At 35.3% G+C, this 15,209-nt stretch overlaps 1 long non-coding RNA gene across 2 annotated transcripts in view; it reads left to right on the forward strand.

Moving 5' to 3' along the window:
• Positions 1–15,209, forward strand: part of LOC132433273 (uncharacterized) — a 295,039-nt gene that overhangs the window by 153,063 nt on the left and 126,767 nt on the right. The window lies entirely within an intron of this gene.

Genomic DNA, 15,209 nt, shown 5'->3' on the forward strand with positions numbered 1-15,209 from the left:
ATCCTAGCTCTGCTATTTAGTACATGTGCTTTTAATTCAGATAGTTCAGTTTCTCTGAAACTCTTTTCCTAATTGTAAAATACTACCTAACTTCAGGGTTATTCAAAGGATTAGAAGAGACAAAATGTGCCGAGTGCTTTATTTTGTAAGTTGAAGTACAGTTGATTTACAATGTTTCAGGTGTACAGCAATGTGATTCAGTTACACATACATATATATATATAATCTTTTTCATATCCTTTTCCATTATAGGTTATTACAAGATATTGAATATAGTTCCCTGTGCTATACAGTAGTTCCTTGTTGTTCATCTATTTTATATATAGTAGTGTATATATGTTAATCCCAAATTCCCAATTTATCCCTCCCCGCCCTTTTCTCCTTTGGTAACCATAAGTTTGTTTTCTATGTCTGTGAGTCTATTTCTGTTTTGTAAATAAGTTTATTTGTATCATTTTTTTAGATTCCACATATAAGTTATATCATATGATGTTTGTCCTTCTCTGTCTGATTTACTTCACTTAGTATGGTAATCTCTAGGTCTATCCATGTTGGCGCAAATGGCATTTGTTCATTCTTTTCAATGGAATTAGTTCATTCTTTTCATAGTATTCCATTATTATGTGTGTGTGTGTATATATATATATATATATATATATATATATATATAACACCTCCTCTATCCATTCATCTGTCAGTGGAAACATAGGTTGTTTCCATGTCTTTGTTCTTGTACATAGTGCTGCTATAAACATTGGGGTGTATGTATCTTTTCGAATTAATGTTTTTATCTTTTCCAGATATATGCCCAAGAGTGGGATTGCTGGATAATATGGTAACTCTTGTTTCAGTTTTTTAAGGACCCTCCTTACTGTTTTCCATAGTGGCTGCACCAATTTACATTCCCACAAACAGTGTAGGAGGGTTCCCGTTTTTCCACACCCTCTCCAGCATTTATTATTTGTAGACTTTATGATGACGGCCATTCTGACTAGTGTGAGATGATACCTCATTGTAGTTTTGATTTGCATTTCTCTAATAATCAGCGATGTTGAGCATCTTTTCATGTGCCTGTTGGCTATCTGTATGTCTTCTTTGGAGAAACTTCTATTTAGGCCTTCTGCCCATTTTTTGATTGGTTTTTTTGCTATTGAGCTGTATGAGCTATTTTAATGTTTTGGAGATTAACCCCTTGTCAGTCTCATCTTTTGCAAAGTGCCAAATGCTTTTGCACAGAAGATTTTATATAATACAAGCTTGGTAGATGGTGATACGTCATCATCATCATCATTACATCAGAAGAATGAGTATGGCAACAAGATAATTTGGTGCAAAGATGGGGGAGGGAGATGGAAGGTCAGGGGAAAAGAGGGCAGGAAGACTATCTGCTTTGTGAAGAAATGGTATATTGGAGAGATTGAACTCATTGAATAATTTCTCAACTCTCCATTTCACTTTGTTATGTTTGGTCACAGCCTCTATGAGTTTTGTTTTGTTCATGGGCTTTTTATTCTCGAAAGATTCTATGGTGAGGGAGGTATAAATGTAGATAAAATGATTGAAAGGGCATTCAAAAATTGTTTACAGTCTTATGCACTCGAACAAGAGAGACATGGAATCTGACTTGAAAAGTAATGTACTATATTCATTAGCAAATTCAAGTGTTAAGTGTATGCATGCAAAATGAATTATAGTTATCAGCTTCTGGAATGAAGCAAACATTTGGTTCTAGAATGATTCTGCCAAAATGATACAAAAGATGAAAAGGCTCAGTTATCTCCCTGCTACTGCATCCCTTTAGCAATCTCAACCTGCTTTTCAGTACACAAAGTAGAATTGATTTCTAAATATCTTTAAATTTCTCCACTTCTTAGATCAAGCAGCTTCCAAAAATGAGCAGTATTGCAAGTTGATTTCATCAAACATAGGAAACCGCTAAACAGCAGCTTGGAATCCCACAACCCAGGAATTGTCCACAATTCCCCCTCCCTGCTTCTATAGCATTTTGGCAATCAATTGAAATTCACAAATTAAATTAAGATGGAAGACTCCAGTCTAAACTGAGAACTAAAATATGCAATAATCATAAAATGATTTCCAAGGTGATAATGTTTTACCTTGAGAGTGTTACATATATACTGAAAGCAAAACCTTAACTTTAGGAGCACCATCAAGTTTGGGGGAAAGAAAGAAATTCCAAGGCTTGATTGAGTCCACAACCTAAAGGTCAAAAGTGACATGAAGTGAATGTTTGCAACACTGCCTTTCACTGAAATAATTATGCAAAGATTAACCTGGTAGTGATTTTCTAAAGATAAAATTATATTCAAATGCATTATTTCAGTAATAGTGCTAATTGATGGCTTATTCATGAGTTCTGTAGAAACTAGCTGTGTTACAAGATGAAATTTTGCAAGTGAATGTTGCTTTTAAGGGTTTAGTAAGGTTTTTTTCTTCTAATTTTTTGAGTTTCTCTGAAACTGTTATTTTCTAAGTATTTATTACGTTTTCCTCTGACCTTAATTTACATTCATCTAATACTTTAATAACCTTTTTTTGCTCAGGTGCAATGAAGGACTATGTCAGAATAAGAAAAGCATAAATTACATCATCTGTAGACAGAAATTTTGCTCTATTTGTTTTATTATCTGCATATGGACAAACAAAAACTGGGAAGGGAAAAATAGTAAAAGTTGTGTTACAACTACTGCTGATGGAAGAATTTCAGTGAGTACATTAGAAAGGTCATAAATTATGCAAATCAATTAGAGATATTGGTAATCTCTAGCAACTGTACAAAATTGCCTTACACACAGCAGGAAATATGTAACAGATTAATCTCTTGGAAGATGGTAGTGGAGAATAGAGTTTAGGCTTGAACAGTTGGAGAATTGATATCCTAAATGTCTTGCTTATCTTTATTACCCTTTCCCCTATAATCAGTCACCAAGGCCTGACAATTCTACCTCCTAAACATGGCTTAAATTAATTTCCTTCTGTCTGTTCTCACTGACACTGCTCTGGTTCAGGCCATTATCTCCTTTTCCTTGCAATATTCATTCATTCACATTTTCTTTCAGTCATTTATGTATTCAAGTATTTGATAATACCACAGACCATTATTAAATACACATCATATGTTCTAGATAAGTGAGTGGAAATAAAATCAAAACACAATTCTTACTCTCAATGAATCTTCAGTGTAATGGAAAGAAAAAAATAGATACTGGAAATTACAATTCTAAAGTTGCTCCTGATGACAAATATAGGTATGCACAGGCAACTAGGGAAGCACCTCAGAGCACCAAAAGCCAACTTAGAGTCAGTGAGGGTATCTGGAAGAGGCGACGGCTGAAATGAAACCTATAGAACCAGTAGGCAAGGCAAGGAGTGAGGTACTGTAGATAGCATTACTGGCTGCAGCACTCCTCCCTATGTTCACACCTTTTGCCATATGACTTTGCCATTCCTTCCACAAAAGAGACACAGTATATTTACCCTCCTCTTGACTCTGGATACCTACATGTTATTTGCTTTGGCCAATTATTAGGCAGAATTTATGGTAGTCCAGTTCTGAGACTGTGCTATAAGGGGTCTTACATGCTTCCACATTCCCTCTTGCACCTCTCTCATCACCATGGAAAGAACGTGCCCACAGGATAGCCCACAAGCCCCAAGAGGAGGAAGAGAGACACAGAGGAAAAAGCCCAGACTAAATAAGCCAAATCCTAGCTGAATCCCAGATGTGTAAATAAATACCACTCAGATTTTGTGGTTGTCCAATAAATAGTGAAGCAAACTGATGCAGGAAGTTTGGTGGTGGAGATGGTATTTCAGACACATAGAAGAATATGTGTAAAGGATTGAATGGCACTTGGAGAACTATAAGTTCTTTAAATTTATTGGTGCTTAACTAAAGTTGGAAGCTTAATTAAAATGATGGAATCATTAATACGGGGTTGATTATTAAGGGTACTATACACCACATAAAAGATATAAGTATCCATCCTTAAGGACATAGGTGAACAAAAAAAGTGCTTTAAGTTAGGAGAGTGACAAGCTGAGATGTTCATTTCAAAAAAGTCATGCAGACTGCAGTACGGGGAACGGATTGGAGAAAGTGATTTATTAGACTAAGGATGACAAGTTAGGAGCTGATGATGTTGGTAAACACTGCATAAACAAACAAATAAACAAAAAATACTTAAATTAAGGGAATGGTAATGGCAATGGATCTGGAGAGGAGGTGAGAAATCCAGAAGATGCTAAGTATGTATATATCTGTATGCTCTAGGGAAAAGGCAAATATGGGTGAGAAAAATGTTAGAAATTATTTCTACACTTTTGACTTGGGCACCTGAGTATATGTACCTTCAGTGGTACCATTCACTGTGTTTTGTTTTGTGTTTGCTTTTGAGGGGAAGGAGGAGGAGAAATTAATCCATACTAAGCTATGTTGAGTTTCAAAGCCTATGGACATTAAATGTAGATATTCAGCAGAGTTGAAAATATGGATCTGCTACTTAGAAGGCTGGATTTAAACTAAACATTTGTCAGATGGTTTAGAGAAAGATAAGAAAGTCAAAGAAAGATAGCATCAAGATTTGTGGTGGTGATTGGGACACAAAGAAAATGGGACAGGGCTTAGAAGGAGCTGTCAGAGAGGAAGAAGGAGAAACAGATAAAATGGTATAACAGGATATAAATAGAAGACAGATATATAGTGATAATTATGTGACAGACACTATTCTAAGCATCTGATCTTTACAACAGCCTTATGAAGTAGATACAATGATTATCACCATTTTACAGACTGGAAATCGAGGCACAGAGAGACTAAGTGAAATGCCTGAGGTCTCGCAGTTCATCAGTAATAGAGACGGGACTTGAGTCTGAGTTCATTATCCACCACCCTGGCAAGGGAAGATATAGTTCTGAGAATGGGAATGGTCAGCAGGTTAAATACAGGGAGGAAAGAATCTCATTAGTTTCAGCAACAAGGATATCATTAATAACTTTTATCAGAACAGTGTCAATGAGGAGATGAAGACAGAAAAGCAGGCTTTGGTGTTGCCCATTGACATCCTCCGTGGCAAATTTTCTGACTTCAGATCCCCCAGTCCTTCTACACAGGTAGGGATTTTCCAGAATCAAACACTGAGACCATATTTAGGATGTGAGCTGTATATCACAGATCTGCTGTGCAAGAAAGAGGGAAGAAGCAATATAGGAAAAAATAAAAGAAGTCAAACTTCGATGCAGACCTGAAACAGTTTTAGCCAATCTGATAGGGAGATCTAGAGGAATTGTTGAGTATTAAAGTTGTTCTACATTGGGTTAAAATAGTTCAACTTTATAACCACTCTTTTTAAAAATTTTAATTTTATATTGGAGCACGGTTGATTAACATTGTTGTGTTAGTTTCAGGTGTACAGCAAAGTGATTCAGTTATACATATACATGTATCTATTTTTTTCAAATTGTTTTCCTGTGTAGGTATAACCATTCTTGGCTCAGTTATCAGAGGTGGCTGTTCCAGGAATAGCATGACCTTGGATGGGGGTGTGGGTGGTGCTCGAAACTGAAACAGTCCTTAAAATGATGACAGCCTGAAGCTGTTTGCCCACCCAAATATCTGCAGAACTTCTTTGAAAGAGAATGTCTACCACTCCTCCCAATAACTTTCTAAGCTTCTATTTCCTTATATTAAGTGTTCATATTTGGGTAATTAAAAGTGGCTTTTTCCACTGACTGATACATAAACCTCAAGCAATTTTTGCATTATATTTTAATGATTTCCTTGATATCTGTCTCTTTAATAGAACAGTAGCATCTTAAGGTCAAGGAACTTATCTTTTCATCTAGTTTTTTCAACATCTAACACATCAATATGACTCATAATAAAATGTGTTGACAGTTGAATAGGAGGGGCATTTGAGATGGGTCTTAAAGGATGACTAAGAGTTTGTTAGAGCACAGGACCAAAGGCTAAACAGCTTGCGTGCCAATTAATCTTGCAGTCACTATTCTATTTTTCTTTGTGTATTTTTTAAATATATAAATGAATAGTTTCCATTTATTCACTGCATTGTAAAAGCTTATGCACTTTCCTAAGCAGAAGTGTCTCCAAAAACAATTGGAAGAATAAGTAAACCACACTTATTTTCAGTAATTTATTTAAATGTAATTGTTTCAGCGTGTGAACATTTTTGAAATGTTTAAATTGCATTTGTAAATTTTATAGGTTTAAATTCAATATAAGATGAGAAAATTAAGGTGATTTTTTCAAAGATTTTTAAAAAATACAAAACCATTTTTCTGTTTGTATTATATAAGATGTACATTATTTTCTGCCTAATTTTGTGTGAGTTTTACTCTATGTTAGGTACTGTTTCAGTTCTTCTCCTATAAATGGGATAATAATTTATAGATTTTTATCAGAATTAAATTAAATAAGATCTAAGTTATCTTGGGTATAATAGATCATAAAAGATGGCTTATTTTTTGTACCTTAATTATCTCCTTATTTGGGGAAGCAATTGCCTTTCAGCTCCATATTTTCAGTATCTAGTACAATGTTTGATCTAGAGTATGAGCTAAATATTTCCTGAATCAATAGAAAACCAATGAAAGCAGGATCAAAATTATGAATAAGAATTTTAAACAATTAGAAATCAAAGAAAAAACTAGTCTGAAGAATATAAAGTAAGCATTTAGAATTTCTATTGCATTGTTCTTTCTTCAACTATTAGCTTACTTATAATGTTCCTGCATCACCCAAACAAATTTTCATTCATAAAGTCTGAATGATGACTCAGAAAGGAAATCTGAGATTATCTACCCCTCCTTTTCAGATGATAATATTAAGGTTGTACAACTGCATTTGCGGTAGACTGAGGGATGGAAATTCAATCTCCAAACATACAATTCACAATCATTCTTTCTCAGTCAAAAATATTGATGGTAAGGCTACTAATGTTTCTGTCATCTACTCTTATAGGTTTGTAAAGGATAGAAGCACAAAGTAGGTTTCTTTGCATGGTCAAATTATCTTCATGTTGTAATCCAGCAAATATTTATTTGGTGGCTCTGCAATGTGTTAAAGTTCTTTTTGCATCAGTAAAACTTTAAATCGGTAAAACTACTTGCATAATAGATCCATTGATGCAATGCAATGTAATCAGTCCATAAAACACTTCTATTGACAGTTTATCTCACCGCTTACCTAAAATACTCATTCCTCTTGTCTTCTAAAGCCTGCCCATCCTTCACTACCAAGGTCAGTTTTGTTAGGTGCCTAGGATATTGAAAATAACGGTTCTCTCGTTCTGGGTCACTTCTAACTTAAGCTGCATTATGAGCTTGAACTCTCTTTGTGTATAAAACAAGGGTTTATGTAGATGATTTCTAAGTTCCTTTCCTGTTTAGAAATTGTATGGGCCACAGAGCTCTTTGCCTTATCTTACCCTTTCTTTTCTGATTTCCTACAACATTCTAGACCTACTATCATATAACTTGGTGCTTGGAGGTTATATGTATGTATGTTTGTCTTTTTTTAGAAAAAAAAGATTGCAAATTCTTCAAGAAGATGCTGTACTTAATCTCCTTTAGTCTCTCTCTCACTTACCGATTAGTAATACCAAGACCACACTTGATACTTTCTGGTTCCTTTAATAAAGCCAACGTTTAAACACTAAAGCTTGGGAAACAATTAGGTGATGATTATTACTATTATTGTATAAAAGGAATCCATTGCTTTACTTCATTCATTGCAAAGTTCATTGCAAAATGATCCATTGCAAAGAACTGATATTTGAGAGATGTATGGAACTGTCAGAACTTTCCGTAGCTTTTTCCAGGTAGACAGACTTGACCAGAGAAGGTTCCTAAATATGCCCATCATGCTTCTCTGCCTTCTGTCTTTTTTTTTTTGCGGTACGCGGGCCTCTCACTGTTGTGGCCTCTCCCGCTGCGGAGCACAGGCTCTGGACGCTCAGGCTCAGCGGCCGTGGCTCACGGGCCCAGCCGCTTTGCGGCACGTGGGAGCCTCCTGGACCGGGGCCCGAACCCGCGTCCCCTGCAACAGCAGGCGGACTCTCAACCACTGCGCCACCAGGGAAGCCCTGCCTTCTGTCTTTAAGAACTACATTTACACACACCTACCCTCCAGGAAATGAATAAACAAATTTGGACTACCAGTGCACACTCCTGCGGGAGGAAGAAAGAAGAAACCAGTTGGGAAAATGGCACTTTGATGACAAATGGTGTGTAAGAGTTCTTTTCTTTATGCCATCTCTCCTTCCCCCACCAATTAATCTGGAACAGTCTCCTTGTTCTGAGTATGTCTTTCTTTCTTATCTCTTCCCCCACCTGAGCATAAGGCTCGAGAAATGATTTTTCATGTGCAGTCTGAATGGCACTTCAGAGTTACAGTCTCATTTGATCTGCCTAAGAACCTTGTGAAGGTTCTATAGAATTCTATAGAATTTAGCATCTAAATGGTGCAGAGTGAAGAAATTGAGCATTGAGGTGAATGAAAGTGATGGAGATGGGTTCAGAATCTAGACTTTCTGAAACAAATTTCTTCAAGTAACTATATAAAACCAGGAGGCAAATAATAATAACATATTTCTCTACTTTTTGTATCCTAATTTTCTTTCTTTTTAATTTTAGTCCTTAAATTTCCTTTCTACTACACTGAGGTTGTTTAAATATTAAATAATAAATAGAAGACACTAAACACTCTGAAGATAAAAGCTGAGGCATAGAGCAGTTTTCTTTTAAAAAAAACATTATATCCTTCATTATGTGAATAAAATGAATAGATGGATTATATACTGTAATGTGAACAATACCTTAATATAGGATATATGTGAATTACATTAATACAAACAGTTCTTAGATGGGTAAAATTCAGAGGGAGGGAGCTTATTTTTGAAATGTTAGGGCCAGTTTTCTCTCTTGCCTCTGTCTTGGTAAGTGGTTTTCATGGGGATTATGCCGGAACCAGTAGGAGAGTATGGTGAATCTCATTTCTTCCATATTCTTGACTTTGGCTTCTTGGAGTATCAGATTTTCTTTTTAAACACTCTGCAACAAATCAAGTACCACCAATTTAAATTTAAAGAATATATGCCAAATATTTCCCATAAAAATTTTTGTGATGTTATTACTGTGATCTGCAAACTGATCAACTTTGCCCTTTTCCTTTTCTTGTGAAAGCCTGCAGGTAGGTACCAATCCATTCCAATTAATATCTAATGATGATGATAAACTAAAGACAAAATCCCAGCTAACAGCTTCCATCTGTGGTTATGCATAAAATATCTGCTTCTGGCAAGTGACGCTATATGCAAATTTAAAAATTTCAGTGCTGCAGTAGTTACATAACGTATTCATATACACCTAAAATAGAGATTTTCCCCCTTTTCACCACCTTTCCTTTCTTTCATGTTCAGGAACTCTATAAACACAGTTAGAAATACATTTTCATCTTTATTTCTTTTTGTTAGTATGTTTCTTTTAAAATATTCTCTTGTCATGGTTGCCAATACCAATGAATGCGTAATATTTTGGCTCTCACATTAAAAAAAATATTTTGTAAAATATGTTCAATTTAACTAGTGTTAATATTAAAAAATTGGCATTGCTTTTGGCATCACTGTAACATTCTTAAGGCTGGTGGCCATATGTAACTAGTGCTGTGTTCCCCTAGGACCTAATATTTAGCATATACTTGCTGCCTTAAGGCCTCTCTGTATTTGCTACCAGCAAAATTGTCCATCCTTATGAGTTACTGTACTCAGACTTAAAAATGGATGTAAGCAATATATTCCATATGCAGCTATACAGAGTATTAACTCCTGTATTTCAGAAAGGAAATTGTCTCATCCCCTTCATCTTTCTCCCTTTCTCTGTCTCTGTAGGAAGTTCCTGGTTGGTTTTAAGTTGTTCCAGTTTTGATGACCATATATTTATGTATTAGTCTAATATTAATTTCAAGACAGCATCAGCCTTAGGGAACCCTGTCCCTAAGAATGAATTGTAAAATTAATAAATTAACGTGACATTAAACGGATGATTCTTGATGGTATGCAAGGGCTCAGAAGGAATGTTAGCAACTTAGGAAGTCTCAATGACAAAACCTCTTAAAGCCAACGTGCTCTTTATGAATGTATTACTGTGACTGTATGCTTGATGTCAAGAAGCATGTGTGATTTAAGAGTACAGCTCTGTTGTCTGCTAATAAGTATGCCATCTTACATGACTTGGAGCCAGGTAAACTCTAGAAATTAAAGAAAGAATAGATGTAAAAAGTGAGGAGAAAAAAAAAAAGTGAGGAGATCTCTTTTTAGGCATATAAGAACACATTATATAACCTCTACAGCACTTGATTTTTTTTTTAAGTCAAGTGGGAGATAGGAAGATAAGATTCCATTATCTTTTGATGGGCCAGAACAAAGTAGTTTTGGGTTTTTTTAAATATTCCTGTGGAAAAGTATGTGTTCCTCACATTTCATTAACTCCTGAAGCAGGTACTTTAATTTGTAAACCACGCAGGCTAATTCTTCTCTCACTTGCGGGATTCAATCACAAAACATAGTGAGAAAAGGAATTCTTAAGGTGTCTTTACATAGGTATTGTGCAGTGTTTGTGTTGACTTTTATTTTGTTCTTTTTAGATATTCACTGAGTTTAGCTGGGCTCTCTCCAATGTATTAGAATGATGGCTATTTCATGATCAGTAAATGGTCTAGGAGTAGAACATCTTGAGTTTTGAGAAGCATGGAAAAGCAGGGATGTTTATCCTTTGGGATAAGACACATAATGAGGAATCACACCGGGCAATTTTTTTAGTCTATGAGAACTCTGAGAGGAACAATTCTCACAGCCAGATAGATGTTGGGGGTAGCGATTCTCTGAATGTGGAGAGGGTGGCCCTGGATATGACTAATCAAGAATGAATGAATATAATGTTACAGGGATTAAACAAAAAGATATTGGAAAAAATAACATACCAGAGAAATGGTTTAGGCAATATACCTACTAACCTTCAGAAGGTAGAAATCAACCAATCATTTTGAACTAGGCAGAAGTGCTACTTTATTGGTGAACAGAACTCCACGTTCAATGTCTTATTAAGCTTTGTAGCAGACGCTTTTGGAAATACTGCCCAGTTACAGCCACAATTTCTTCATCCTGTTTCCTCCACAATGACCAACCTTGGCACCCATTTAGATCAGTACATCCCTTCTGCTTATAGTCTTGATTGATTAAAACAGAAGCCACTGAGAGTCTGACTGAGAATATGTACATAGAAGAGACTGTTGTTTTGGGTAACTAACACAGTAAAGTACAAGTACAGGAAGCATAAAATGACCATATTTTATCAGACATATGAACTAGAGAAGCCAAGAGGGAAAAATAAAGAAGGTACACAGAGAAGAACAGAGATGTGAAACCAAAGTCAAGATGGCATGGCAGTCCCTTATTTCAGCATGTTTCTGAGGCCTGCCTGAGTTCCTCCCTTGAGTTCCCATGAGACAGCCCTAATCTAAACCACTTCTGCATTTTTTTCCCCATAAACTAGTTTATATAGGTCACTGATAGCTAAATCCTAAAGCTTAACTCAAGTATTTCATCTCTTAGGCAGTGAACTATTCACATTTTTACATTTCCTAATGAATTACATTATTTCTATTAATAAGTAGAGTCTGCAGAAGCAGACAATATCACTTAATTACATTCAAAGTGAGAAATCTATTACCTGTTATTAACAAACAGAGATGAAATGCAGCAAACAAAAAATTATTGTGGTTGTTGCTATGACTATTTACTTCCCTTTTATTACTGATTAATTTCAAAATTAAAGCTAATATAAATTACATTTAATTTTAATGCTTAGTATTAAATATTTAAAATACAAAAAAATAAAAATTATGATTTTAAGAAGACATATTTTTAATCTTATAAAGGAAGAAAAAAGTATGGATAATTAGATTCAGAAATTATTTATTCAGTGTGGTTAACCCATCATCACTTTGATGTGTAGAAGCACTGGAAAAGCTTGCTAAAAAAATGTAGAGTGTGGGAGTACAGGTTAACAATTCTGATACTGCTATAAATGAACACTGCAGTTGAACAATTAAATAAATGGATGGTGGGTGGTAAGATTCAGGTTTCTCACTGTTGAAGTGAGAATTTACAGGTAAGCAAGGAGAAAAAGAATGATTCATGTAGTGATGGAATCGAGTTGAAGACATCAGGAAAAGCTCATGTTTAGTTTAATATAGTTAGCTTAATAGCTTAAACACAGATGGTTACATACTGAAATACTTATAGATATGTGTATGTACACAGGTTAGTATAAACATATATATTTTCTTATTCTGTCAGCTGAGAGTACCTATAAAAAGTGAGACCCCAGATGTAATGAGCACACCTAGCACAGAGATCTTGGTGTATAATGCCATTCTGCAATAAAATAAAACATGGCACCTCAGAGAAATGGCTGATTCTACACTTGGGACAGGAAAAGTGAGCCCAAGAGCATCTCACACTGCCAGAAAGTAAGAAAGTGCTAAAACCGAATCCTTCTTAATAGAGACTATCAAAGGGGCTTAGAAGACAACTGAAAGAGCTCCCAATGGCCAACACTGGAATAATTTGATCAAACAGAATAAAGTCATATAAGATTATAGCCCAAAGTATAAAATAAATGTTCATGAATACATAGTGATATAAATAAATGGTTGAATAAAGTATTAAAATCGGAGAGAACAGACAAATCTCCCATGTATAACAATTCCAAATAATTTATGTAGATACTCTGCCCTAAAAGGAGTTGTGGGCTTAAGGGTGTTGTGAGTATAGAAACTTCCTTCCAAAGAGTACAGTATGAAAAAGGGGAAAAAAGAGTAACGTAATAAACCTGATAAACACTGCCTCAGCCAGGTGATCAAGGTCAATATCAACAATCATAAAGCACGTTGGTAGTATGTACCCTTGATCTGTGACGTAAATGGAAATTTATCTCTTCCATTTTCTTCCCCCAAACCCATAACCTTAATCTACTTATGGGAACAACATCAAATAAATCCCCAAACTGCCAATGTTGGTACACTGTACATAATACTTTACCAGTATGCCTTAAATTTGTGAAGGTCATCAAAAATAAAGAAAGTCTAAGAAACATTCACTGACAAGAGGAGCCTAAGGAGATGTGACTATTAAATGTAATAGGATCCTGGAACAGATGAAGGACATGAGGTTTGAAAGACTAAAGAAATCTGAATAAAGTATGAACTTAATAACAAGGCATCAACATTGGTTCATTAGTAGTAACAAACATATCATACTAATGTAAGATGTTAATAATAGGGGAAAAATATGTGAGGTGTATACAGAGACTTTCTGTACTATCTTCCCAATTTTTCTGTATACCTGAATCAACTGTTAAAAGATAAAGTCCATTTTTAGGGGAAAAAAGTAGATTCTGAGACCTCCCCAAAAGATTCTTATGTAAGAGGGCTGAAGTGGATTACTGATGATTCTGGTTCCTTATAACCACATTTGAAGGAACATTGCCCTAATGTGTGGTGTTTTTTCATGGTAGGAACAGTCTTGTTCATTGTTGTAGCTCCAAGCATCAGGTGTAAGTATGTATTAGGCAACCAGTAAATATAGTGTCTGCTGACTGTTGATTTAATTTGTCATTAGTAAATATATTTCAGTTACATCTCTGTTTAAGACAAAAACAGATAACTACCTTACTGTGATCATCACTGTTTCGCAAGCTTCTCTTTATAGTTTTCTTATCGTTTTCTTTTTCTATATGGCTGTTCATTTCAGGTACATCTCTATAATGCTCATGTATATTAAATTTTAATTTCTTCCCATAAACATTCATGGAACTATTGATAACAGATTGATACAATTTGTCACATTTATACTATATACATTAATATAAAAATAAGAATATTTAATAGAGATCTAAATATAAAAATTGCTATTCAAGGAATCTGTATTCTCAGATTACGTCCCTTTCTTTTGAGGATACGTGTGGTCCAACATGTAATCCAGGATAACTTCTCCATCTTGAGATGCTTAACTTAATTCTATCTGCAAAGTCATTTTTGCCTTATAAGGTAACATTCACAGGTTCCAGAGATTAGGACATGGATATATTTTGTAATGCTATTATTCAGCCGCAATCAGTTATGAATCTGAAAATCCCTCCATAGTCTTTCTTGCTGATATCATGACATTATATCCTATCTCTTAACTTCAGATATCACATCTTGGTTGAGAGCACCAACATCTTCATATTTTACCCTTTTCTCTCTTCCAAATTCTGCTCTCTCTACCCCAACTGCCTACTAATACATTGCTACAAAACTTATTTTATATCTTGTAAAATTCAACTAGCTAAAATCAAAGGCATCAATCATCCTTCAGATGTGCCCACCTACATAATTCAATGTTTTTCTTAGTTTTATTATAATCACAACCTACTTATGCTTCAAACCTTACCCATTTTTGGAATCACAATATATCCAATAAGGTATCCGTCAAGTATATCATTTCTGTAAATTCTATAATGTTCAATTTACATTATATCCAGTCCCCTGGCTTTAAATACCATCTGTATGCAGATGACTGTGAAATGTACACTTTCATCTCTCATGTTTCTCCAGAACTCCAAACTAGTAATCTAACTGCCTAGGCAATATCTCCATTTGAATGTCCAAGAAATGTGATGAGAAAACAGCTGTTTTTAGTTGCTGCCTAGGCATTTTACAGTACGACAACCCTGATTTACCCAGAGTTTGGATAGTTAAATAAGGACCTGAGCTTAGGATTCCCACCACAAGTTCCTTTTTGTTTTTCTTGAGGCACCTTTTAAAATAACCTCTTAGAGGTGAGTCCACAAAAAGTTAGTGACCTCCACCCAAACATCTTATAAGTAATAGGTACGTGTTACCCTGCTCCCTCTCTCCTGCTCGATCGTGACTTGGGATGGAAGACTGCCCTTCCACTAGCTCGTTGGATGCCCCTAGCCCGTTTTCTGGAATCTGTAAGTAACAAATCTGGTGACTTGACTTCTTTTGTGTGGGTGTATTGAAACTGCACCTTCAATCAAAATGACCAAGGGGTTTTTACTTCCCAAAAGTGAGAGCTCAGAAGCTGAGGGAGCTGTCTGCCAGCCCT

The sequence above is a fragment of the Delphinus delphis genome, chromosome 11 (genome assembly GCF_949987515.2).
Source record: "Delphinus delphis chromosome 11, mDelDel1.2, whole genome shotgun sequence".
NCBI lineage: Eukaryota > Metazoa > Chordata > Mammalia > Artiodactyla > Delphinidae > Delphinus > Delphinus delphis.